Source organism: Chinchilla lanigera, unplaced genomic scaffold, assembly GCF_000276665.1.
Source record: "Chinchilla lanigera isolate Chin_1 unplaced genomic scaffold, ChiLan1.0 scaffold00007, whole genome shotgun sequence".
Taxonomy (NCBI): Eukaryota; Metazoa; Chordata; class Mammalia; order Rodentia; family Chinchillidae; genus Chinchilla; species Chinchilla lanigera.
Window position 1 is genome coordinate 7,194,701 of NW_004955408.1, and position 27,016 is coordinate 7,221,716.

Below are 27,016 nucleotides of genomic sequence, written 5' to 3' on the forward strand. Positions count from 1 at the left end.
AACAAACACACTGAGAGAGAAATTAAGGAAGCCATACCTTTTATAATAGCATCCAAGAAATTGAAATATTTAGGAATCAATATAAAAAAAGAAGTAAAAGATCTATACAGTGAAAGCTACAGTATTTTGAAAAAGAGATTGAAGAGGATTTCAAAAAATAGAAAGATATTCTTTGTACGTGTATAGGAAGAACCAACATTGTGAAAATGGTTATACTTCCTAAATTGTTGTACAGATTCAATTCAATTTCAATTAAAATACCATTCATTAGCATACCTCACAGATCTAGAGAAAACATTCCTACAATTCATCTGGAGCCAGAAGAGACCCAGAATAGCAGAAGCAATCCTGGGCAACAAAGACAAGGCAGGTGGCGTCACAGTCCCTGACTTGAAATTATATTACAAAGCTACTGTGATAAAATCAATATGGTCCTGGCAAGAAGACAGAGCTGAGGATGAATGGAATAGACTGGAAGATGCAGCCACAACCACAAACACACTTAGCCACCTTATCTTTGACAAAGAAGCCAAGCAAGTTCACTGGAAGAAAGATAGCCTCTTTAATAGTTGGTGCTGGAAAAACTGGCTCACCACATTGACAGGCCTACCATGCTGGAATTCTACTGTAGATCCAGCAGCAACCACATGACCTGGCTTCTATTCCATTCAACTGTAATCCCAGAGACACTTTTGTTATTTGAGGAACATGAGAAGAGAGTGTTGTTTTCTATGAAAGACAGTCTGTAATGAATACAACAGATGTGGTCTCCTTCAAGTGCACACATACCAATACAAGGTTACATAGATCACAAGTAATTGGGTGAATGTGATACTAATAAAAGTAATTACAAAGATCTAGTAACCAACTCCAAAGAATTGCTTATCTACAAATTTTCTAACAAGTAATTAAAAATAATTCTCTTAAAGAAACTCAAAGAGATAGATAGAAGTAAACACAAGTAGACAACCACATGAAATTAGTAAAGGAACTCATGAATGAAATGAGGTGCTTATTTAAGAAATAAAAACTAGAAAAGTATGAAAGAGACATTCTTGGAACTGAAGAATATATTTCCAGGAGTTGAAAATTCCTATAGAGAGCCTAAACAACAAATTTGACTATGAAGCAGAAAGAAAAAGTGAACATGAAGACAGACCATTTGAAATTAGCCAATTGGGGGACTAAAAGGAAAATGAAAAGGTGTAAAGAAAGCACATAGGACCTATGGGAACCATGCAATGAGTGATTATACATATGAGAGTCTCAGAAGAGAGAATGAGAGGGAAAAAGGCAGAAAAGTTACTTAAATAAAAATGACTGAAAACTTCTGAAATCTTGAGATGTTGCTACCTAGTTTCATACAACTCTGGGAGTCCCATGTAAGATCAACTCAAAGAAAATACTGTATTAGCTTTCCAATTGTTGAATGAAACCCCCAACACTCATAACTTAAAAGAGGAAAGGTGTATTTCGGCTCACGATTTCAGAGGTATCAGTCCATGTTCAGCTGAATCCAAAGCAGAAATACTAAGACAGTAGAGTGCCGCATAGTAAAAATGCTCAGCTCATGGAAGCTTGGAAAAGTGCAGGGGGACTGCACTCTCTGTAACTACCTGACAATGTAGTGTAGAAGTCAAATGGTTGACTTTGGAAAGGTTTGGAGATGCTGTCTTGATGATTCTTAAAATGCACTACACTTAGCTTGATGGGTGATACTAGTCGAAGCTCAAAGACAAGAATGTTGATAGAATCATGGATAGTAAAATGCAGGGTCAGGAATTTCAGTTAGGAACAAAACTTTCATTGACAATTGGGCTAAAGGCCATGTATGCTACACTGGAAGAAAGTTTGTCCTCATTTTTCCCATGTCTTGAGAATTTGCAGGAGATTGAGATTAATGGCAGATAATAGATGATTAATAATTTAAATTTCCATCAATAAGAGAAAACATCAAATTAAAAATTTAAGCAAAGCAAAAAGGATATAGTTAACCATGCTCTCCTTTGTCCCCAGCTTTGCAGGTTCTGGCTTTCCAGGGAAAGTCCAAATTTTTCACACTTGCTTTTTGTTTCTGATTCAATTGTAGATCTAACTAAAAGCAGCCAACTATATCCATACCACAGCCTGAATATTTGGCCACCATCAGATTTCTCTTTACCAGATTAATTAGTCCATTACCCATACTTCAGAATTTTGCAGTCTTAGAATGTGGGCAAAATGTAGACACATTTTATCCTACAATATAATGCATATACATGTATGCTTGTCTAAATGTCAGGGGAATCTTTCCTCTTAACTGAAACCTCTAGACCTTGGCCTTCATGAAGTCCATATTTCTATCAGCATTCTGGTCTTCTGAGGTCTGACCAGAATTACCAATCAGGGGCCCTGCTTACAGCACGCTAGGGCTTCTCTGGCTTCCATATTGTAACTTTTCCAAATTCTTCTTGCATCGAAAAACTTCTAATTCACATAGTCAGGTATAGTTGCCCCTTTCTTTCCCACATTACTCAGCTTTCCTATTGCTGAGACACAATAACCAACACTCACGATTTAACAGAGCAGTTTGATGCAGTTTGCTCACAGTTATAGTCCATGATTGGGGGGCTCCAAGGCAGAGGAATCATGGCTGAAGGGCATTCAAGGTAAAGCTGCTTAGTTCTTGGCAGCTGGGAAGCAGAGCAGGGGAAGAAGACTAGCGAGTAAGGAGCCAGGCACAACACATAGACCCCAGGGCTAAGCCCCATCTGCACACCTAGACATACTTGAAAATGTGCTTCACCAGTGTCTGGGGCCAGGGATTCAAAAGCCAATGAGGTCAAAACCTCACCCTAACTGCCACAGAAGCTATGCACATTAAACAATTTTTAACATCAACGGGAAGTAACTGAAATCACATGATATCTTTTGCCCACCAAATCGCCACAATGTCATGCTTTGATAAAATCAGTTATTCCTGATAGCTAAAGACGACCCACATTGTTTTCCCTTTACAGAACAAGTGACATGTTAAATAATCTTTGTGATGTTAAAAATCTTGTTTAGCATATAGTTTGTTTGATAAAGCAATTCAAAAATGTATAAGCTTCTATTATCATTAGAAAATACATCAAGCCTTACCTAAAAGAATGGAAAAACAACACAGTATATGAAACTCTATTTAGTTAAATGAACAGAATTACTTAGGAATCCTAGCACGAGAAGTGAAAATCTCAGTGGATACTAATTTCTTTTTCAGAACAAAGAAGGAAATAGCATTAAAGTAATAACAAAACAATACAGTGTTGAGTGGAGAGTTTGATACAATAATTTTTGTCAAAACTTTTCATGCTTTTATCTGGTAATCTGAACAACTAATTTGAAGACAACAATATGCAATATAACAACCATTGTTAAATTCCTACCATATTGTTTAGTGAAGCTCTGTATCATTTCTAAAGTTTTTTATTGCTTTTTATTCTCTTCAGTTGTTTGATCCATCTTGCATTCTTACATCTGATAATCTGAGCAACTTTGTTGATGATAACAACGTGTAATATAACAACCACTGTTAATTTCTGTCATTTTATTTTGACATACTGTAATATTTTTATTCTTTCTGTGTTATTTTGATCTTTGTTGTTGTTGTTTTGTTGTTGTTTCTGTTTAAAAGAAAAACAAATAAAGAGAAGGACAGAGAATAGGGTTTTGTTTTTTTTTTATATTTCAATGATAATCTAGATATTGGTATTATTTTAGTTTTCAATTTATTTCTACGCTTCTGGAATATGTCCTGCTGACTGATAAATCATCTTTTGTTGTGAGAAGTTTATGAGGATTTTTATAGCATGAGAGTGACTCTGACATTTATTTTACTTGTGTGCACTATTCTCTGTGTATCGTTTGATGATGGAGCCTTGAGACAACATTGTCAAATTACTGTCTGCAAGCTAATGAATTATTCTTCAGTTATTACAATGACATTTCTTTTATTACGGAAAAGATCAAAGGAAGACAAAGGAAGACAAAAAAGAAGACAAAGCATATTGAATCCACATGCATTCATCCTCCAGCTTCCAGAATTACCGATTCATAACTAACTTTGTTTAATCCATTCATCCTAACGATGCTAAGATTGTATCAGAGCGTTTCACATATGTTTAACAAACATATATATGAGAATGTATCCAGGAAAGATGACACTTTAAATTTTAGGATCATAATTAATCTCTGTTATGTCTTAAAAATAACAGTGAGTTCTTAAGTGAGTTCTCACTTGCATTTGAATTAGGGTCTAAATTAGGTCTCTCTCTTTGATAGATTTATAAGAGATTTTACATTTAAAAGATGATTTCACATTTATTTACAATTTTTAGACAAAATGATTTCATATTTATTTATTTATAATTTTTTTCTGTTCAAACCATTTCTTAAATCTGACAGTTTCTGTAATTTGGAATTTACTAGCTGAATTTGCATAATACTGTTTAACATGTTTCTCTAGCACGTATGTTTCCAGCAGAATTTGTCAGTAAAAGAGGCAGCTCCTCATTGAGCCATTGTTTGCTTTGTGGGAGATAGCAGTACAGGTGGCTTATGTATTGTACTCTGAAGGCTCTTGTTTCTCTTTTTTTACAGACTACCTAAATCAGTGGACACTCAGTGTGTCCCAGTAACATTATCACCTTAGTGTTTATTGTAAAGGAAAATTAATGAATGACACCCCAGATATGCAAATAAGAATCTCTGGAGTTGGGTCCAAGAAATCTTTGCTTTAACAAATTTCCCAGATGACTGTTCTATACACTAAATTCTAAGAATAGGTAATTTAGGTCAGTTAATTTACTATACATTCAAAATGGTTTTGATATTACTATCATTTCATTTCAAGTTAATAGGTGTAATTCTACATTATTCTCTGTACTCTGACATCTCAAGTGTTATGGTTTGTGTCTGAATGTTTCCCCCCAAATCCTCATGAGGTCATGGGGCAGGCTTCTAGAATTTATGATTGATTCATGATCCAGTGTTGGGATTATGCGTGTGAGTGCTTACCTGCCCTGGGGCAGGTAAGTTGCATACAGTGTAAGGGAAGGAAAGAGGCTGATTGTTGCCGCTCCTCCCTTTTTGCTCTTGTTGTTTTTTTGCTGTCTTCTGCCAGTTGCCCTCTGTTGCCCTCTGCCATGTGCCACTCTGCCTTGGAGCCAGCCGAATATGGGTTAAAATCTCAACAAACTGTAAATATCAGGTATTTTGTCTCAACAGTGAGAGAAGAGTAACCAAGACATCAAGTTATCCTGGATGTCTGAAGCCTAATCTACAGTGAACAGTCATGAAATACCTATGGGAAATATCCTGTGTGATTTTATATATTCAAAATAATTTGTCCTGGCTGTTATGTTTAAAATGTTAATGGCTGTCAATAAAATCTGAAATTCATGTTTTCTTTCCTTGAGTAAAATATGTATATATATATATATATATATATATATATATATCCCTCTTGTCCATTTTACCAATAGAAGTTCACAAAAAAGAATTTTAATAATGTATCCCAGTGCCCCTTTCATCCACATTGTGTCATTCCCACTCTTTTACTTTTTATGACACCTATATTTCCATACTAAAAATCATCTTATTTTTCATACATTTCTGAATAAATTATATTCAGTCCTTCCTTAAGATTTAAGTATGAATATAACTTATAAGTCTTCATTTTCACTCTATGTACAAGTCACAGTGACACAAAAAACTTATTCATTTTTAAAATTTTTCACAGACGAATATATCATTTAACCCAAAAAGCAATCAAAATATACCTCAAAGAATCAGTAAATGGGATCATATCAAATTAAAAATCTTCTGTACAGTAAAAGAAATGACCAAACTGAAAAGACAAACTACAGATGGAAAAAAAATTGCCTGTGATTCCTCAAACAGAAGACTCTGACAGTTTCTGTAATTTGGAATGTGTATCACAGCGCTTCACAGACATGTTTAATACACATATATGTGAGAATATATCCTGAAAAGATGACACTTTAATTTTTAGGATCATAATTAATCTCTGTTATGCCTTAGAAATAACAGTGAGTTCTTAAGGGGTCAAATTTTCTCACTTGTATGTGATTTAGGGTCTAGAATATATAAAGAACTCAAAAAATAAATCCCCCCCAATGGGCAACCAAAATGAATATACACTTTATGGAAGTACAGATCTCAATAAATACATGAAGAAATGTTCAGCATCACTGGCCATTAGAAAGATGCAGGTTAAAACAACACAGATTCATTCTTACCCCAGAAAGAATGACCAATATCAGGAAATCCAAGAACAAATACTCTAGAGGCTTCAGGGAAAACAGAACACTTTTATAGTCCTGGTGGGAAAGTAAACTAATACAACCACTATGGAAAATCAGTGCAGAGTTTTCTCAAAAATCTGAAACTAGAAATTCCATTTGACCCAGCTATTCCTCTTCTAGATATCTTCCTCAAAGAGTTAAAGATACATTATTACAGTGCTACATGCATGTCCATGTTTATAGCAGCACAATTCATAATAGCTAAATCTTGGAAACAGCCCATATGTCCATCAGCAGATGAATAGATAAAGACAATATGGTCTTCAAACACAATTAAGTACTATGCTGCCACAACGAAGGATAAACTTGAGTCACTTGCAGGAAAATGGGTGAGAGCATTATGAAATCATAATGTTGAGTGAAGCAACTCAGATACATGAGAATAAATAGTGCATAGTTTCTCTTATATGAGAAACCCAAAGTATAAATAAAGAGTAAAATAAAAGAGATGAAAAGGAGTAGAGAGATACATCTTTCTCCAAGGAAAGGGGATCAAGAGATAGAAGAAGGAGAGGAGAAGGGGATGAAAAATGGAATTAAGATGTATTGTGTACAGGTACCAACCTCTCACAAGGAATGTAAACAGTATGCACACATGGACTAATAATATATGGAATATGATCAGTGCCCAAATATTTTCTGTTTTATTTTCAGTTTCTGTAGCCCTCTATAGATTAGTTTTCACTATCCTAGAACATTATTTATGTTATACATGTTGTTGCACATAGATGCCTGTGTTACTTTTCATTGTTTAATAGTATTTCATTATATGAATTTGTCTTTTCCTTTTTATGCATGGATACCTGGGTTGACATGAATAAATGTGCTATGAACAATTGTATATAAGTACTCTTGTTCATATGATTTTCTTCTTATGGGTAAATATGTAGGAGTAGAATTATAAGGGCTCAGTGTAAGTAAGAGTTTTTTGTACCAAATAAAATAGTACCTTTCCCCAAATGTTTGTGCAGCTTTATATTCCCACTGACTCAACCTCCTTATTGTCCTTAAGAAAGCTATGTTGTAAAATGTTGTATGTCTGTTAATGTTTCCCTCCTTTTATCTTTAAAATAAATAAAAAAAAGAAAGCTTGACTATTTTTCTTTTATTTATTTTTAGGAATTATTTTTTATCTTGGATTCAGATTCTTTGTTAAATATATGTTATGTAAATATTTTCATGAAATCTGTAATACCTGTTAACTTATTAATGTCTTTTGATGAGAGCTACATTAAATTTTGAAGATATCCATTGTATTATTAGTTTTATAGTTACTGTTACTAGATGTCCTAAGAAGCTTAAGCCTATTACCCAGTAATGAAAATACTTTTCCTAAAAACCTTTATGATTTTTAACCCTTAGACTTAGATACAGTTCACAATGAATTTCATGTATTTTAGGAGGTAACGTCAAAGTTCAACTAGCTAGACCAGAAAAAGCATTTATTGAAAAGCCATTCTTTTCCCAATTGAAGTGCTTTAATAACTTTGCCAAGATTGGGGTGATTATAAGTCTGAGTTGACTGCTGGGCTGTTTTGTTCACTGATCTCTTTGGCAGTTCTTATACCACACCATCTTAGTAATATTGTGGTTAAAGTTGTCTACTTTGTGTTTTTTTTTCAATTTGATAGTCTACGTCCTTTGCTTATCCATATTAATTTTATTTTGTTGCCAAGGATTGAACTCAGGACTTTGCACTTGACAGGCAGGGGCTTGTGCCACTGAGCTACACCCCTGGCCCTTCCATATCAATTTTAGAATCTTGTTAATTTTTCAAAGAAACCAGGTGGGAGTATAATTGAAATTTCATCAAGCTACAGATAAGTGTTCTCAGGGAAAGAAATTTCACTCCCTGGGTGACATTGACAATCTCTGTGAACTAATTTTATTGTCACATGTGGAGTAAATATCCAGTGAGTGAAACCAGTAGAGACCGCTAAATATCCTACACAGCATAAGATACTCACCACCCACCCCCATTCCTAGTAAAAGGAATTATCAACCCCTGTCTCACTGTCAGATTTCTCCTTTTCTCTTTTCTGGAAATTTGCATGCCCTTTCTGTTATCAGAGAGATCTATGTAGGTAAATTATGTTTTCCAATAAATTAGACAATTTTGTGTAGGTTTTCAAGTACATTTAATTCACAGATTTAGAATTGTACTGCTCATTTTATGAAGATGATAGGTAAAAAATAATGTACAGGTTTTAAGATAATAAAAGAAACATGTATTTATCTTGCCTTTCCAGCTTGGACTCTGTCATTACTAACCAAATACAGTAGTAGATCAGGGAAAATACTACATAACTGTTCTCAGAAATAGATCACAAAAATATAATTAAAATATCAAAATGTTGTAATCTTGTATGTACATGGATATTAAGGAACAGTGGGTGAAAACGTAAAAAGAACAAAAGTAGACATTGTGTACCAAAGGAAAGAATAAAACACCATAGCAAATTGTTCTAAAGGGACCATACCTCAGTCTAATCAAGAGCATGTATCTACCTCTTAGGTGATTGGATATCCAATGGACATTAGAGCACCCTGAATACATTAGTGAATTCTCCATTGCTGGGATAAACTGCCTGACACTAGGTTTCAGAGGGATCAGTCAGTGGTGGGCTGGCATCAGACAGAAACAGTGTGGTGAAGGAAAGCTGCTCATCCCATAGCAGCCAGGGAATAGAGAGAAAATGGAGGAGCCAGGGACAAGAATACATCCTTCTAGGTCACACCCTGAGTGAAGCACCTCCAAATAAGCCCCACTTTGTAAAAGTGCACTCAGCCATAAACTCATAAATGGGTTAATCCGCAGATAAGTAGAGTGCCCGCATGAACCAATCACCTTCCCAAAGCTCTATCTCTGAAATTTCTGAGGGACATGTTAGATCTAAATCATAACCCAGACTATAGCAGATGTGTAAAATCAGAAACATTTAATTGATGTAAAAATATGGATCAAATATTCTGAGTTCCTCAAGACAACATTGTAAAAAGAAAAAAATGAAGAAATACAATGGGAAACCTGTAGATGTAGGTGACGTTACAATAAGTTTTATTAAGCCACACATATTACTTTTGTTGTTTTCTGTTTAATTTTATAAAAAAAAAAAGCTACAAAAAGACAACAGTCAGGAGCACATCATTCGCAATTCCTTCTTGGGCAAGGGGCATTATCCACAGAATAAAAGCTATTATAGATTGAGACTAAAAAGATTAAAAATCAAAAATAATAACAGGCATATCACATGAGCATCCAGCTCACCGAAAAAGGTATAAAGGGCCCTTTAAAATATAAAAAGGCTCAACTTCAATCACTATGAGAGAAATTAAACTTATAGTGATTACTAAATCTAGTTAGTACAATTCTAGAAGTTTGAAAGCTCCTTGTGGTGTGATACTGATAGCACTCTCATATATGGATGGCTACAGAGAATACAAAACAAAAATGTTATGATTACTGCAGTGCTCAATGTGGCAATATCTGTCATACACACACATTGCTCTTTGAACCAGTATTCCCACTCCTGGAAATGCAGACAAGCACAAAGACTTTTCACAAAGCTATGCACTGTGCACTGTGATTGCAAAAGGGTGCAATCTACATGTCCTAATGGGATATGTCGAATGAAGCATACTATCTATATTCACAGAAGAGAACACAAGATATTCTTCAAAAAGAATGAGAAAGCCCATCACACACATAATGAAACAAATATTTATGGGATATACTAAATGAATAAAATTATTCAGCTTACCCAACTCATAGATATGAAGGGAAGGAAGACACTAAGAATTTATATTTATGTTTGATTAAAATTTGAAGAGTATAAACCAAATTAAAGAAAAAATATTCATAGAGAACAAGATGAGAAAATCACTGCAGAAATGCTTCTTAAAATATATCTTTTCTAATATTCTGATTTTGAATCATGGGGTATAATACATTTAGTAAAAATTCCTCCCATCTCCTCATCATATTTCTCTGATCATTTTATGACATTATTCACTGTATCTACTCCTCCAGCATTACTTTTTAAAACTGCTTCACTGAGACTCTCCATCCTATTTACTACACCAAAACAGCTCTGATAAATCTGACGAATAATACTGGTATTTCTAATTCCACTGATCCATTTCTGGTTTCTATCTTACTCTGTCAGTAGCATTTTCCACACAATGGATCCTGAACCTTTTCTAAGAAAAAATATATTTGCTTTCTTCTGAGACACTTACTCCAGGATTACTTGTTGGGTCTCTGAGCTTTCCTCAAATGTCACTGTCATGATGACCTCTGTCCGTATTCTTGGCTTGAAATACAATAAATATTCCAGTGAACTTCAAATTTATGTCTTAAATCTAGTCCTATGTGTTGATCTCCAAATTACTATATCCTTCCAACTTCTAACGGTCTCCTAATAGATATTTAATAATACCTAGGATTTAGTAATACCTAGGATTTAAAATTTAAAAATAAAATTCTTGACGTCTGTCACCCTTGAGTGAATGAAACCAGTTCCTCCCACAACTTGTTCACTTGTTAAAGGATGACTCCAACTCTGGCCACAGACATTTCTGGCCACTCGCAGAAATGAGGTGTTCATCCTCATTTCTCTCTTTCTTTTAGCTCTAACCCAATTCCTGAACAAACTGTAGGGGATGGCTACTCTTAGCATATCATTTAAGATAGAATAACTCTAGTCTTAATGCAAGCCTCAAAATGTGTCTTGAGAAACATCCCGGAGGGGTTGTAAAGAGTTAACTTTGCAGTCCTGACTTAGCCCTGGAATGCTTCTCCAAAGACAAAGAACACCAGGGCCCATATAACCACCTAGGACCCTGCCTGGGTTGTTTGATCCCTTCCCTGGCCCTAGGTAAACATTGTAATCATGAAGGAAATCTATAGTTATCTAAAGGGGGACATATAGAAGAACACAGAAAGTATATATCATTGTGGTTGGGCTCATGTAACTGGGAGGCTGACCCGGTTACATGGCACAAGGAAAACAACATGTGGCCAGGGCTCCAACATTCCAATCTGTTACCATGGAAACCAAAAATGTATACAAACTGGGAACAAAGGCAGGTCCACGCCCACTTCCCTGACTTGCAAGCTGTTGTCTTTTTGTAGCTTTTTTTTTTTTTTAAAAAAGGCTCTTTGCCTTTAACTTTCTATTCCAAAAACAAGAGAAGAGTGATTTTTTTTTTTTAGTATAAGGCTAATCATGTCTCTTAGCCCAAAATTCTCCAGGGGTTCCCACGTCCATCACAGTAAATGCCGACATCATTACAGTTGTCCCTGAGGTACTACATGGTCTGAGCCTCTTGCTGTCTTCTCCAAGTACTCCTGCTATGAGTCTTGCTCAGCTTCTTTGACTAAACACCCTTACTCTCCCTAGGACCTCACTTTCAGCAGTTACTACCCTACTTCAAATAGCAATTTTAAGCATTTCTTCCAGATGTTTTGTCACACAGCTTTATCATCTAAAATATATGTATTATTTACATTTACTTATATACTTCTATCTCTATAGAAGGAGGAATGTTTTTATCTATCTTGTTCATTACTATGTTCTCAGTGCTTAGAAAAATGTCCAGCACATGGTAGAGAATAAGTGTTTGGTGATTAAGTGTTTGACAGACCACTTAAACCTTTTGAATTGGTGGTGGTGGCGGTGTGTGTGTATAAGAGAAAGAGAGTTAGAGAGGAATGGGGGGAAGTTTTTTAGTTTGTATTTTAGCATTGAAACCCAGGTGATCAGAGAGTGGACAAGTATTTCCTCTGACCAAGAGGAAGGAAATATACTTGAAAGTGAGACACACCCACAGCCATGAAAACTCTGAGTAGTAAGGATTGTCTTCAAGAGCTCACAACCTCAATTCTTCTGAATTATGCACTGAAGCCAGAGGGTTTTTCCACATTCTTCACTTCTGAGCAGCAAAAACTATGCTAGCTTGTGCTGTTCATGGAGATTTGGGAATATTTCACAGTGTGTACTGTAGCATGAAATATGGTTCAGTGACTGCACAAATAGGAACTATAAGGTTGAGAAAAATATATAATTCATTTTAGTCCATGTCCCCATATGTTAAACATTTTCAAAAACATTTACTATTTTAGATGGAATATATTATAATGCAAACCAAGTCAAAGAAATTGGGGAAAATCTGCAGTTTAAAAATCTCTCATTTATTTAAAATGACAGGAATACACTGGGAATGATACTTAGGTCTAACTAGTATAGTAATTTCATGGTTTAACTCACTTTAACTTAGACACATAACAATGACACACAAAATATTTTGGAAGGGGAAATAGATATACATACCATAGCTTTAAAATAAAATAAACATAAGAAGGGGAAATATGTAAGTATGTATATACAGGATAGCTAACATAGTTGTACTACTGTCTTCTATTGCTCTACAGAAAGGAACAGTTAATGATTGCTTGTTTTATCAATCTTGTATGTATTTGTTTTCCTGAAAAACCACTTTGAAGATATCAATAAGTAATACAACAGCCATGGTTAATTTCCTACAACTTTGTTTGTAACTCATTTTGTTTGTATTGTTCTCATGGTATTTTATAAATGGATGTCTGCCTGTTAATATGTTTTCCTTCTTTTATTTTTTAGAATAAAAAAACCCATAAAAATAGGTTAGAAATACAAGTCAAAGGATGAATCAGGACTTCAGACTGCTCGGGGCCGTTTATAGACATTGGTGGCTTGAGTTCTTCTCCTGAGTGAAAGGAACAGGGAAGGTAATGTCTCCCTGCAGGAGGGAACACACAAAATTATTCTTAAAAGATGATCTGAAAACAGACTCTAAAATGCATCAGAAATGCATGTATTGATGGTGCTGAAAATGTGTGTAAATAACTTACTAACATATTCAAATAAATTATGAACTTTAAATGAGATGGAACAAAAAGAGGTGGTTATGAAATAATCAGAAATCTCTACTCTGCTGGAATTGCAATGCTCCTTTTGTTGTGTGGACCAAATTCAGAACATACCTGTGAGCCTTGACCTTCCTAGTTTCAGGTTGTGGAGCAAACTGTGGGGGTAACTTCATTCTGACCGGCTGGAGAAAGAGTGTGAAGCAGAGTCTGGGATGAGGCACCTCCAATTGTAAAAGCAGGTCCCCAGCATTTCCCAAGCTGAAGTTACAGCCCCCATGCTGAGGTCTATCAGAGCTACAGGCTTAGAGAAGCAGAGAAAGATGGAGACTCACTCCCAGCTACTGTGTCCCAAACTGTCCACTAGCTCTGCCTGGATCTCACAGCACAGGCACCATGGAGGAGGCAGTGCTTCTAAACTACAGCTTCTAAACCCAAGAGGGCAGACAGTCTCTTACAAACTGGAAGCGAAGTGGGTCTCTGAGTTGCTGGTTGGAAGAGAAGCTGGCTGATCTGCATCAAATGATGCATGAAAAGAATAAACTCTAAATGTTCCGTTAGGTTACTGTGATTTTGGAATTTGTCTTGCTGTTGTGAGAGGTAGTGAGAATGTAACTCTTTTTGTTTGCTTAGTAAAGTAAAAGTAACAAAATGCGGTGTTGTACAGAGGATTTAAAAATATGCCCATTGTTCTTTTCTTGGTCTAAAAGTTCTGAATAGCTTTAAATAATTAACTATTAAATAATGGTTAAACAATTAATTATCAAATAATTAACTAATTTTCCTCCAGTACAACGAAATAATTAACTACCTAATTTTCTACGAGTGCAACAAAAGTCAGAGGAGGTAAAAATTTAAGAAAATGCACAGAAAGCTAACTAAATGGAAATAGTATAAATACATGAACAATTATAATGAAGATAATCAAATTAGCTCATTAAAAGCATTAGCAGGTTGGATAAAAGCAGAAAAAATATAGTGGTAACATGCTTATCTATGGAAATATTCCTAAGATATTCCTGAAATGAAGTTGAAATGGAAATGAGCTGGATAGCTATATTAAAAGTGGAAAAAACTTAGATTATAAAGCAAGTCTCATTAGCAGGAATAAGGCGAATACTACATTGTATCAGAAAGATAGTTCACCCCGAAGGTGTAGAGATGGCAAACCCACAGCATGCATGCTGTGGCACACTGTTTGTTATCACTGAAATCTCTAAAAGTTCACCATCACCGGTACAGAACCTCTGAATTCTGGCTATTCACACTATCACGACATTAGAATTCATAAAGTAAAAACTGACAGGCCCAAAAAGGAAACTGACAGGTCTATAATCCTGCTGGAATATTTAAAACATCTCTATAAGAAAGAGATTAAACAGAAAAAAAATTTCTAAAACTGTAAGAATGTTAAGATTTTGGGAATCTACATATTTAGCTCTACATTTGAGTAGTAACGTAATACTAAGTGATACTCTGTTAGCACTGTAGGATCCAATTTTTTAAAAGTTTTGTTTAAGGGAATATTTCTCTGTACTGGGGTGAATTTAAAGTTTGAATGTATTTGAGCAGGAGAACCTGGGAGATAGCACCCAGTCATCTTTGCTTCTTGTTTTGACTTGTTTGTTGGTAGTAATGATGACATCATGCACTATTTTGCACTGTTTTCATTTGTCTTCAGTGGAGTTCTTTTTGCATTAAAAATTCCAATATATAAACATTGACTAGGGTAAATATCTTTTGTATGCCAAGTTTTAAGTAAGCATTATCCATTTGTGTCATATTGTTAGATACTGACGTTATGGGATAGTTCATTTGGAGACATTACTATATAGTCAGGTTTTCTTTTTACTGTGATTAAGATGGCTTTCCAGGAGATGGTCCTCTTACATTTTTAACTGCTTTATTGTTGACTAGAGGTACAAAGGTGCAGAGCAGCCCTCTGTGGGCTTGCTCGTCTTGCTTGACTGGTATTTTATTTCCATTGATTAATGACTATTTCCTCCTTTTCATCTTTGGAAACCACCATCCCATTCCTTGACTCTATAAATTTAACTATTTTAGATTTTTTTTATTTTTGGTGTTTTTTTTCCAGTACCGGGAACTGAACTCATGACCTTGCATTTGCCAGGCAGGTGCTGTGCCACTGAGCTAAATCCCCAGCCCCTATTTTAGATGTTTTATACAAGTGGAGTCATCAGTATTTGTCTGACTGCCTTCTTTCACTTAGCATACTATCCTAAAGTTTAATTCATGTTGTTTCATGGTGCACAATTTTTTAAAGGTTGAAAAACATCCCTTTGTAATTACAGTGTACACCATCTTGTCTTTATCTGTCATCTTTTGTTTGTTTTGTTTTTTTTTTCTGGTACCGGGAATTGAACTCATGACCTTGCACTTGCCAGGCAGGCGCTGTGCCGCTGAGCTAAATCCCCAGCCCCTTATCTGTCATCTTTCAGTGGACATTTAGCTTGTTTCTACATCCTATCTGCTGTGCGTATTGCTGCAGTGCACACAGGAGCACTCTACCCCTTCGAGATCTTGCTTTCAGTTCTTTGGGGTAAACGCTTAGAACTGTGATGGTTAGATCATATGGTAGATCTATTTTTAATTTTTTGAAGAAAGTTCTTCCTATTTTTCATGATGGCTGCGCCAGTTTGCATTCCCACTAACGGTGCATAAGGATTACAGTGTCTCCACATGATTTCCAATGATTCCCTTTTTAAAAATAGCCAACCTGATACATGTGAAGTAATATCTAATAAGGTTTTGGTCCATATATCTCTGATAACTAACAAGATTGAACATGTTTCCTATGTTGGTGCTATGAGTATACCTGCTCTACAAAACTCTCTATTCAATATGTTAGCTCCTATTTTAATCAGGTTTTTTTTGGCCATTTATTTGTAGGGAGTACCTTATGTATTTTAGTGATTACCATATATATATCTATCTATATATCTATATATATATAAGATTACACATATATATACATATATATATATATCTTAGAAATATTTTATCTTGTTCCTTAGGAGGCCATTTTTGATTACCTCATTTGCTTTGCATAAGTTATTTTGATACTGTCTCACTTATTTAGTATTGGTTTCCTTGACTGTGCTTAAGGAAATGTGATTATGGAGATATGCAGAAATGTCTGCTTTAGAAAGGAAGGGAGTAAGGGATGCTTCCTATGATACTAAATAGTAGGTACATTTCTAGTATACACAGACAGTGATTTAACATTTTGGAAAGCATCATGATTTTGAAGATATGCGTTCATCCAGGTACCCACAAAAGTTTTAGTGTAAAGTTGGTTTAAAATTTTAAAGAAGTCACATCATCATCTTCCTTGACCTACATGCAAATGAGGACTCATTCACAAACTGAAGCCTTTCCCCTTCAAAAAGCACATATTTTAAAATAATTGGAGTGAAACATGCTATAAATTATTAAATATTTAGAAGTGAAATGTGAGTACTAAATGAAAATTGTTAGCTTGCACTTAGACAGTACTAAAAAGTCCTTCAATTTGTTTCCAAAGCAAGATACAAAAGGCAAATGCTACAAACCTGTGTTTAGGAGGAGATAATTTTCTGCTCTGCCACTGATAAAGCGTAGCAGTTTTCAGTCTCTGCTGATGCTGAAGTCATTAATGAACAACTTTATACCAATAATTTTCAAAGCATAATTGATTGTTTTCTAGAAAAATGTGAATAACCAAAACCTATGTGAACAAATATGGCCCTCTGCAGTAGACCCAAATCCACACAGTTATTCTATCAACTTTTATAAATGTCCCAGAAAATTAAAAAGAAGAGCACTCTACCAAAGTTTCCCTGTGAGACTCATATAATTTGATTCCAAAACAAGAAAATGTTAGTGTCTGACAATTGCAAACCAGTATCTCTGGGGGGACACAGATCCAAACAGAAGATAACAGCACACTGAAATTTATAGCTTATTAAAATACACCTGAAAAACAAGCAGGGGTTGTCTCTGGTTGAAAGATTGTTAACAATCAGAAACTCCTTTATGAAAAATGCTCGTTTCTTTAAGGGATATGCCACTTACACAGGAGCAAACTGTGTCATAATTTCAATAGATACAGAATAAAAAAGTATTCACATTTAAAAATGGAAGGTGTTTTTCTTAAACTGATAAAGAACATGGATGGGAAAACCAGACTATACTGACTTAATGAACACATTTGGCAGTATCCTCTGAAGGTTCATAAAACACAAGAAAGGCTCCGAGTGCTGCTGTATTATCACAGTGCTAGAAGGACTAGCTGAATAACGTAAGAAATATAGAAAGGCATCCTAAGGAGTGGCACTGTAATTGCTCTTTAAACTTAGACCACAGTAACAAATGAACGTCATCCAGTGGTATTCACGGCCCTGTGCGACCTAAGCCGACACTAACTACTTAGAACTCATCTCCTAGCACTGCCTATCGTACTGCTGTCCTCCAGCCCCTTCTGTGTACTGCAGGTATTAGCTTAGGATCTTTAAACTGACTGCACCTGCAGCTCTTTCTCTACGCCATTTCCCCATGGCTCTATTTATGACTGGCTGCTTAGGCTTTCATCTCATTGTAAACATATCTCCTTTGTGCCTGCTTATTTTTCCCTTTGTGCTTGTCAAAATCTAATGAATGACTTAGTTCTGTCTCTGTTCATTATTTGCCCAAAGCTGGCCAGTCAGTAAAGGCATGAAAAAGTCTTTTTTGTTCATCATCATATATCAAATGTTCAGCCCAGGGAACAAGGCACAAACCAATCTGCTTCATCATTTGCCACTTGAATAAATGATTTGATGGCAAGCTACCATGGCATGTCTAAGAGACGTTCTCTAGGACTATAGCATGTTTTTCCTGGGTATATGTGAAAGACAGAATCAAAAATAACTTCTCTGATTTATTTCACTGATGAATATGGTCTTTACTTGAGTCCATTTACCTAGAAAAGCCTCAAGGTTATCTTTCTTTATAGCTGAGTAATATTCCATTATATAAAAATACCACATTTTTTTTTATCCATTCCTCAGTTGATGGGCATTTGGGGTGTTTCCATGATTTAGCTATTACAAATTATGCTGCTATAAACATGGGTGCACCTATGTCACTGTGGTGTGAGATTTTTGGTTCTTTTGGAAAAATACCCAGAAGGGGAATAGCTGGGTTGAATGGGACCTCTAATCCTAGTTTACTGAGGAATCTCCAGACTGATTTCTTCAGTAGTTGCACCAGCCTACACTCCCACCAACAGTGGAGAAGAGTTCCTTTGTTCTTTTGTCTTCAAAAACACACACACACACAAAAAAAATTTCTCTGCTCTTTTATGGAAATATTGATTCATTTTTCTTGGAATAGCTCATTTGTGGGCTGAGGATTTAGCTCAGTGGCACAGTGCCTGCTTGGCAAGCACAAGGTCATGAGTTCAATTCCCGGTACTGGAAACAAAACAAAACAAAACACAAATAGCTCATTTGTTTTGGAAAATAGGTATGATATCTCTATGTGGACATAATTTATTCTCATTACAATCGTGAAGCCATCATACCACGGTGTCTCACTGAAATTAAACCCAGGGACCCACCGTGGATCTGGGTTATTTAGCAACAATTTTCTGTGAAAGAAATGTCTTTGTTTAAGTTTTTTTTTTATTTTAAAGAGAGTAGTAAATGAGAAACAAACAAAGAAATAGAACAGTAGCAGCATACCAGTATCACAAACATAAGCAAATCAAAGCAAGAACATTCAAAGTGATACAGAGTCTCAAGACAAAGTAATACAAATCAACAGTGGTGGTTACATTACATATCGCTATCCTCTTTGGAGTGCTTGTTTCTGTTAGCTCAAGGGACTGAGGACACCCCAGTGAGAAGCCCGGAAAAGAAATACAAATGTCTTATGTATGGGTGTGCACATATATAATGATCTACATATTATTTATATATGTATTACTATACTAATTTTTAAACTAGAATATATATTACTATTTACATATCTTTAGACAATACACAGTATAAATTATGTAGGAAAATATATAAATGCATGAAACATATAGTTACATAATGGTTAAATTAGATTTTAATGTGCATGCTATATAATATAGAGGTCATATAGAAGATATGTTTTCTAAATAGTAAATACATTATCATCTTTTCAAGCAGAATGGTTTTCCTTGAAAAACTGTTATTAAAATAATGTTGTCTTAAAATCAAGGAAGTAAGGTTACCAAAGCTAGAGTTAGATGGTCATTACATAAACTGGCCAGCAGGATCTGTAGAACTTAGAAATCCCCAACAGGATACCCCTTTCCGGTGACCCTTTGATAAAAGTGGCAAATCTATAATACTTGTAAATCCATCATGCCACTTAGCACTAATGAATTAAGAACCACTTCATGAAGACTGTCCAATTTCTAGCTAATGAAGTAACAGCCGGCTTGACTAAGCCTGCTGAGGAGGATGGCTTCATCAAACAGTAACTGGATCTTTAGGTTTTTCTCTTGTCATCTTTAATGAGATCCAACACTGATGAATTTGACACAAATATAAAGTACATCTACATAATGAGTAGCTTTGCTCTATTTTATTCATATTTTCCACCACTCTAGGAATTGTAAATAGAGAAAAGTCAAGGGCTTCCTTCTTTCTCTCTCTCTCTCTCTCTCTCTCTCTCTCTCTTCTCTCTCTTTTAATGAGGCAAAGATATCACTGTACAGGGCCACAGTGAAGAGCTGATTAGAAAGCTGAGAGATCAGATACAACATGTCTCAGATATGCAAGAGTGCACACAGACATGTTGGCTTTGGCATCTAGCCATTAGGGGCATAGGAAAAGTGATTACGTTGGACTTTGTCTCTTAGTGCTGGCCACACTCAGCAGCTAAACAGACAGTGTCGGTGATCTGCTGTAGGTTAAAGAAATCTGATCAGACCCAAGAGTAAGATAACAGAGGCAAGCTCTGTTTTCAGGTTAGCCCACAAATGTTCATGCCATATCTTATATAGTTTGCTATCCTATAAAGGACATTAAAGATTTGCTCCTTTAACAATGTCACAGCAGGATTTTTAAACGAACCCTCCAAAATACTTGCAGTTAATTCATTATTTAGCAAAATTTGCCCTGTGTGTACAGCTTAAGTGTCTGTTCATTGATTCCTGTATCTCTCTGTGATTTGGCTTCTGTGGCCTGGTTGGTGACTGTCTTATTGCATTGTATACTACCCCCCCCACATATATATTCACATATATGCACTTGAACCCCAGGCTTGGTTTTATAGTCGTCAGTGGAACAAATTGCACTTTGAGCAAGATGAGTGGTGCCATGGTTCAGCTGGGGCACTGTCCTCTCTGTGTGCTCTGTGGAAGAACCACCAAAAATCCAGATACTCTGAATTTCCAAAATAGACCTTATGTCCTCTGCAGACTACAGACCTTACTTTGATCCCTTCAAGCAGATAATGTGACTGGCCTTAGGATGTCAAGGTCAGGTTGTAACCACGACCTTGCAATTTTTTATCATTCTGTGTTCAGAGTCATTGCAGGTAAAGCATCAGTTAGAAAATGGGTGGTACTGAAGGACTGAAAACATTTTCTTACAGCCAGGCAATTACAGGCTTGTATACAATCAGCCACCCTCATGTGCAGACAGGGTCACTAGCCAGTTTGGTCACCTGTACCCCTTGACAAATCCTATGAATTATTTGGATCAATCTGACCCTTTACTCTGTACAACACTTAAGCTACAAAAGGATAACATTTTGCTCCGAGCAGAAAGAGCAAAAGGAAAAGAATAAGTGCAGGAATCTATAGGAAGAAATAGAACATACTGACACAAGATCTCTCCGAATACATTGTGTTGACGGTTTGAGTGTTTGGGCTTTTGGCTCAAAGCAGAACCATGAGGAATTAGGATCTTTTTACTCTGCTGAGTCACCTGCAGCATGCCACACATCTCTCAGAGCCTGATGTCTTCTTTCCCCTCATGGAAAATGGGATTAATACCCTAGTTTGCAGAACCATTATCCAATTAAATAAGAAGCATATAATTATTTAGGGTTCTAACATTTAGCAAATACTCAGTTTTATCAGTCATAATGAAATAATTTGTTCATTAATTATTTACATCTCCCATCTTCGTGTTCACTCAGGTGCTCTGGATTTAACAACCCAATTGTATTAAGCCTTCCACCTCCCATGAGCTAGCAAAACAACCTCTGATTCGCTTCCTTTCTTTGGAATTCAGGCTTTGGATCCACCCACGCAAAACAATTCTGAGTACTATGCTATCCAGGTATAGAAAAGCAAAGTGAGACAACAATACTGGATCAGATTGTATTTAAATGGAACATTCTGGGTTACTGGATTTGGGCGTTTAACTCAGCTGGGAATTGCCTTTCTTAAAGCATATCCAAGCAAATCAGAGTATGACAGTTTTTTTTAATTTCCCTCTTACTATAGCCAGGCCCTCACTCAATAATTGTTTGATTATATAGAATCAGAAAAACTTTGCCACTAGAAGGGAACTTAAAAATGATTGACTAAAATGTCTGTTTTTCATGAAACAGGTACAAGATTAAGTGTCCTGTTTTTACTTCCACAGTGAGAAGAAAATAAACAAAATAGAACAAAGCATCCCGCCAGGCGGCATGGGAAACAGAAAGATGAAGAGGAGCTCACAGTTAGTCTCCAGAATTTTAAAGCCTAGAGGAGAATGCACGGACAGCTGGGATGTGAGATAGGAAGCTATCAAGTGCTACAGGAATTTTAATAGGACATTAAACGGCTAAGAGAAGCAGTTGAAGGCGGATTTCATGACTGTGCCATCCTGACATCTACTTCCCTTCTGCTAGGAGAAGGCCTCTCTCCTTTCAGCAGTTGCATTATCCTAGCCCATGTAGGACAGGTCACCTAACTGTGCTCTCAGGAGTGCGGTTACCATTCAATGTTGCTCAGCTAATTGGAATAACATATAGTTCAGCCACCGAGATGACCTCGGAGAAGAGCACACAGCCCAGGGGCAGCCAGGCAGAGCCCTTCTGCAGGCTTTTGCTGGTTATACTGACGAATAGTTTCTCTCATCTTAATAGACTGATAAGTTAGTAAAATATAATCTCGGAGCTATTGGCAGCCATTGTTGATATCTCAAAAGGAGAGCTCCATGAAAAGCCGTTTCGTACAAATGAAATCAGAGCCAGGAAACATAAAAATACACAATGCTAATAACACAGCTGAATGCCTGGGTCTAGATGAATTTAACTTCAGGCCATGTCCGGTCTTTTCAGTTCCATAACTCTATTCATTAACCCAGGTGACACTGAGGTTGTAATTTACAGATGAGAGCGGGGATATTTTAGCTTGGCTTTGATGGCTTGGTAGACTGAAGATTTTATGTGTAGGAGGAAGAGTTAGAGCACGGCAAAAGAGAGGGTAGATAGGAATTACCCGCAGGATTATCTGGAAAATCACCAAGGACATTGGTTGCAAGTAGAGTGAGTGAGGAGACAAGTGGAAGAATGCGTTTGGGAGCGGAACTAGATTTTGGAAATTCCTTAATCCCTCGGCAGGTGGTTGCATGTGAAGGGGAAGTAGGAGACACCAAAGACTTTAAAGATGTGTTTAGTGCAAGCAGAACTGTGATTTAGGAAGATGAATCAGGATGACATATACAGATGGGTTTATAAGGAGATAATCTTTCCCTTGATAGAGAAGGCCCCTTGAGAGACAGGATTACCGTACATGTAAAGTCTGTCTTCTTTCACAGAAGTAAAATTTCTTCTTGAAATAAACTTGTTCTCTGTAAGTCAATTTGTTCTGTTGAGTTTTTTTAACTAAGTTTATTGGTACATTTTGGATATACATGATCTCATTCATCATAGGGAATTTGTACCTGTACATGATATGTCTTCTTTTTTTTCCCGTTCCCCTCCCCTCCCTTCAACCCATCTTTCCCTCATTGTTTACAAAAGCTTTGTTTGCATTTTTTCTTCCTTTCTTTTCTTTTCCTTCCTTTCCCTCTTTCCCCTCCCTAATTCACTTTCCCATTTGAACATTTTCTTTTCTTGATGTTTTCATTTGCTTCATGGTTATTCCTGGTTTGGGGACAATTCTGGGGGTTCCACTTCACAGTCATGCACATGCATTCATTTACAATGGTTAAAACATCTACTCTTCCTTGATACCTTCTCAACTCAAGATTCCTCAAGCCTATCACTAGTAGTTTAAACTAAAATGAAGAAAAATATTTTACCTATCACAAGCACAGGTACATTTAGAATCAGTTTTTAATGGTAATGGTTTATGTATTTATGAATTCTTTTTAAAATTTCCATGATAAATTAATAATCATTCCTCTTCAGTTATCCAAATATTCTGTCAAGTAACTAGGAGAGCTTTTATGTCACTATAACTATTTAGGTGTCTATAACACAAAGATGCTAAATTGTTGCTTATGGGCAGGCAACATTCAAGTTACAGAGCCAGGTAGGAAGTCGCATCTCTGAGGTCATCTCAGTGGCTGAACAATATGTTATTCCAATTAACCGGGCAACATCGAATGGTAACTGTACCCCTGAGAGCATAGTCAGGTGACCTGTTCTACATGGGCTAGGATTAAAGGAAAGCAACTACTGAAAGGAGAGAGGCCTTCTCCTAACACAAAGGAAGTAGATGTCGGGATGGCACAGTCATGAAACCTGCCTTCAACTATTTCTCATAGCCGGCTTAATGTCCTATTAAAATTCCTGTAGCACTTGACAGCTTCCTACCTTGTTTGACCTCCACACCCTACCTTAGAAGTCTTTCCATGATTCTGACATCATTTTCCTTCAAAATTAGGAAATTTCCCTATGAGCTGTGGAGGTCTGCTTTATCCAGCTGAAGGGTAAATTCCCTTAGGGATTCTTACATATTTGGAGTGAAATATGATGATAGATTCTTGATGATGAAACTTTTGTCTTATAACTTTGCTGGTGAATCCTGAGAGTTGAGACTGACATAGTGTAACATTTATATAAGATATAAAAAGAGAGATTTTACATTGATCATGAACTGACAAAGAAAATCCATTCATTTCTCTTTGCAGTAGTGAAATATTGCTTCTTTATAGAAGCTGCCTGAAAACTTTCTTTTTGAAAAAGTGATGTGAAAACCTAAGAACCCATCAGAATTATCTGAAGTGCTTATTAAGAGTGCAGATTCCCCAGTGGGCATAGGTACAACCCTATAATTATGGTGCATAAACCACAATTTAAGAAAACAATGGGACCAAGCCACGTTTCCAAGCAGGAGATGAAGTTGTGTCAGTGTCATGAGATTCTACAGGAGGACTGAAGAGAGGCCTTCTAACCCAGACACAAATAGCATTCTCTAGTGAAAGTTAAGCAATAAAATAGAGATGAGAGCTGAAGTATGAAGAGTCATGTTAAAGATACCTTATCAACCAAGCAGATGTGACACTAGGATCAATCTAAAGAAGTAATGTGTCAGCCAGAAATCAGCTATAGAAGCAGAAAAATGATGCCCCAATAGTAAAGAGTAGCAGCATGGTCTAGGGAAGCTTGCTTGTAGCCTCTTTCATGGAGCTCTGGGCAGGTACATTGCTATATGGATTGGACCATCTGGCCTCCCTCTAGGACCCTGTTTCTGAACTTTTTCTTCATTTTTAACCCCTACTCAATGAACCTTATAGATATTTTTCCCCAATTACTACCCCATGAAATTTTAATATCATACACACTACAACTGTAAGTATGTTCTGTGTAGAAACACGAAGACTCTCCCTCAAGTGTCATTTCTTTTTGCTTTGGGCTAATAGCACCTCCAGTGAGAATACATATCCTAGGGATGTCCCAAACTGGTTCTCTGTCTTGCAATAAAACTTCAACATCATATAATGGAGATCTTGATATTCCAACACACCTTTATTTATTTTTACAATTAATAGGGGATACTCAGAATAACTTTCTAAAAAAACCAACTATGACATTGGATTCACTTTATTTTCTCTGCCACAGTCTATACTTAAGACATGACCCGTATTATCAACCTTGTCTACTGGGCGAATTAGTGGATCTAAGCTTGCCCTTGTCTCTGTTGCTGAAAGTCAGTGGTGAGATGGGCAGGATCTGAAATATTTTGTTGATGTTTCTCACGAGTATTATACTTTGCTCCTGATTCTAAAGCGGATATCATTCATAGACTTCAACCATTTTTCTAGGACCAGGGTCATTCAGGTCCAGCATTATCCCCAAATACAATATGGGTTCCCTTTCTCTGTCCCTTTATTTCTGCACCTCCTCTTGCCTGAAATGTCATCCTTTTCTCTACCCATGCAAATTCAAGGCCTATTTATTTTACAAAACATTCCATGCCCATGGTGACGCGCTCCTTCTGTCCTCCCGCAGTGGTTTCTCTGTCTAGGACTCACTTGATGTGCACTCCTCAAGGGCCAGCACAGGGCTCTCACACCCTGGCAGGAAAGTGAGGATGGGGGGAGGGGCTCTGCACTGCTGCACCCATGACAAACGCGCATAGTCAACCAGCCCATTCCTGTGAACTATGGAGAAGCTCCAGAGTGACACTGCAGTGATATGGACCTAACACATAAACAAACACTAACTGCCTCGTGGTTCCTGCTCTAATCCTTACAGACTCAGACTTACCTTCTGCCTGTCACATAATCTTCCTTTATTTTAAAGCGAAAAGAAATAACAAAGTAACAACAAAGACAAAAACAAAACAACACAAACACAATAAAAATGATACAGAATTTCAAAACAAGGTGATAAGAAATTAACAATGCTTGCTATATTACATATTGCTATCTTCAGCAAAGTTGCCCAGACTACCAGATGTAGGAATGTAAGACTGATCAAACAATCAGAGAATAAAAAATAATAAAAAAACAGATATGATACAGATCTTCACTCAACAAGATTTTAAGAATTCAGCTTCAGGAAACTCAGATGCGCACATAGTCTTTCACATGCAGACTGTGTTCATGAGCAACTATTTCTCTATCAAATGAATAGATGAATCCTATTCTCATATGAATTCCTTCAAGAATGCCACAGCTTACATCTTAGAGCCTATTGGAAACCTTAGTGGAAATATCCAAGAAAAGTCTGAAGACAATCTATGGGAGAGTGATAATAGTTAGATCAATATCCCTAAACTTTTAACTTAGATTAACTTTTAAATTTCATTTTTATTTTTAAAGGCTGAGTGTTTTATTGCTGGATGAAAGTTTTAAATTCTTCTATATATATTCTCAGAGTAGTTGTCTTAAAGATTCATATGACATGGAAACATTTGCCAACAGAATATAAAACACAGGTAGGCCCCAATCACCACTTTTGTATGTGTGAAAAGTTTACTGGGTTTTCATCTCAATACAAAGATAAAATTACAGTGAAAGTTGGACAAGATCAGAGCAAACATCCTTTGCAGATGAATCCCCTTTCACTGGAGGTGTTGAATATACTGAATGTCTTATAAAGAAATCATTAAAAGGCATTCAAACATGGATGAGGGGGAGATTGTATCACCACAGTTTGGTTTTTTTTCCTGCCATGAGATTATAATCCAGATGACTCACTCCGGGTCTAACTGAAAGGGCCTGACTGTTTTATCTGTAGGACACAAACTACTCTTAAACCTCATCACTTTCTATGCTAAGTGACAAACAAAAGAATCATCAAATTGGAGAATAACAGAAAAAAAATAGCACTTTGAAATTACTGGCATTGTTGC